At 35.6% G+C, this 2,500-nt stretch overlaps 1 protein-coding gene across 1 annotated transcript in view; it reads left to right on the top strand.

Moving 5' to 3' along the window:
• The window catches only part of LOC125032549 (acid ceramidase-like), a 16,456-nt gene that overhangs the window by 5,473 nt on the left and 8,483 nt on the right, over positions 1-2,500 (top strand).

Genomic DNA, 2,500 nt, shown 5'->3' on the forward strand with positions numbered 1-2,500 from the left:
TGTGTATATGTCCATTTGTACAATAATTCATAATGACTTTAACTACAAGCATGATAAATGTGAAATGGAAGTAAGCATTCAGTTTTCTTTTCTATTTGTTAATTGAAGTTTAATTTCTGGAGAAAATGTCAAGCCAAGCTTCTACTTTTTTCAGATTAGGTATTTTCCTTGCTGCAATATTTGTTTTAATTGGTGGTTGAAGATATTAAGCCTAGGACATATCATGTTATATTGTATAATGTGTTTGTAATACTAAACTGAAAGCTGCAGGAAAGTTAAAGATGAAAAAAGACCAATAAATGTACACCAAATATATAAAGTATTAGGGTCAACTCTAATCAAACTGTTTCCCATCATGCTAAAACCAGTTAGTCATTCTGTATGTATGATCAGTAGTTCCCTGTTCATGCAGATGTATTCTTATATTTGAGTTATGTGTTTTTGTTATTTGGTGAAACAAGAGGTTGGTGAAGCTTGATTCACCTCCTTGGTAAGGCTTCATTGAACTCCTTGATGATCTATTGTTTTATCTGAACTCTGTCCAGCTCTTGATAGTGTACAGGATAGATATAGGTAATTTTTTAAATTTTTTATTTTTTATATTATTATGAAATATTGATTTCCAATGTACAGAGCCCCCAGTCACTTTTGTTTTCTCTTTTAGTTTGACAATACATTTCTTGATACTAGTTGTTCAAAATATTTGTATTTTCTCATCAGATGTTGAGGGATCAACATACACACACACACCATTAAAACATGATATAACTCCTTAAAAGGAATAGGTGTTTTCCCTCTTGTAGAGTGATGTTTTGCCATTATACTTGAGCTATGAGTTTAGTTTTGTGACAAGGAGAGCAATTTTCACCCATGGAGTCCTACAACTTTTTTTTCTTTTTCCTTTTTGCTTTAATTTTGCTTAATTTTAGGGGGTCTAAAGGTAAAGCCCCAGGGTAAGGAATTTTTTTGGTTCATACAGCGATGTTTGTGGATTTCTCAGGAATGGCTGGAGTAAATGGGACTTAATCGTGGAGGGGTGCATAACTTTGTTACTAATACTTTCATATTTATCATTTGTGATGGAAAATAAGAGAAACACACATTATAACATTGATGATTGAAAGAAGGAATAATATTTGCAAGATTGGATGGCTGTATGAGAATTAAAAAATTACCAAGAATATACCATCCACGGATTTATAAATTGACACTTTAAGTTTACTCGTAATTCATACTTAAGTATGGACGACTATTTCCATTCAGTTTTGGTAACTAATTAACCACTTGGACCTGGGTGATATGACCATCACGTCATGAGAAAAGTTTGTCTGAGGGCCAGGTGACTGGAATATGCTTTCATGAAAAATTTGGCTGAAGGCTGAGGTGGCATGAATGACTCACCACAAGTGCACAAAGCTATAGCAAAGTGATTAGCCTCAGTAGGCAACCAGGATGGAGTTTTAGCATGACTGGAAGATTGCTGGCTCCAGGGAGGACACTATTTCCATGCTCAGGAACCTATTTCTGCCTGCTGTATTAGGAAATGAAATAAATAACAAAATGTTAATTACTGTTAATGTTATTGATTACCTAGAGAGGTGATATGGAGAATGTGCAAGGAAAACAGTCTGTTTCCATATGGATATAGCATATCAAATGACAGATATAGACCTTGGAAAATAGAAAAAAAAAAAAAAAGTTTATACATTCATAACATTCCAAATGGGAGGCAAGGAGTCATGACACTGTACATGAGTGATCTTGTGGGCTGGGCCTACAAGCCACACACCAAACAGAGCTGTCACTCAAATGAGCTGAATGCCCAGATTTTAGGCCACATCTGTATGTCTCATAGTTGTAGCTGTTGTCAGCCTTGTTTGTACTTTCTGTTTTTTCTGTATTTTGTGCATAGGTAAGAAAATTAGAAAAAGGAAGAGACAAAAAATGGGGAAATAGGTACTACTAAGAGAAGAAACTAGAGAAAATATTGGTCCAGTTATTGTTTAAGAAGATTGAGAGATTATTGTTTTGCAAGATTTATGTTAAGGCAAAGATGCACTGAACAGGTTGGTGATGACTGATACAAGTTGACAGGTTGATGATGCTAAGTCTCTAACCATAGCCTCCAGATGACATGGAGTTCATGTCATGGCTGACTTGGTTGTGGCTCCTGGTGATAGGTCATTCATGTCATTGCTGACTTGGGCGTGGTTCTGGGCAATGGGTCATTTTATTTTGTGTTTTTCTTTATTAGCAACCCACATGCCTACATCACATGCCCTGGGCAAGAGGGAGAATGTGTTTTGTAATGCTACGATTGGCGTTTGTTTTATAGAAAAGGAAAATTTTAGCACTCATCAAAACATGACCCTCTCTTGCTGCTAATGTGAACTTGTAAGTAACCTACACTCTAGTTTATGTCAGGGGTTTTCAAACTTTTTTAAGGTGTCACCCCTACAGATTACTTCTGTAGATTTATGACTCACTCGACCAACAATCA

Source organism: Penaeus chinensis, chromosome 14, assembly GCF_019202785.1.
Source record: "Penaeus chinensis breed Huanghai No. 1 chromosome 14, ASM1920278v2, whole genome shotgun sequence".
Taxonomy (NCBI): Eukaryota; Metazoa; Arthropoda; class Malacostraca; order Decapoda; family Penaeidae; genus Penaeus; species Penaeus chinensis.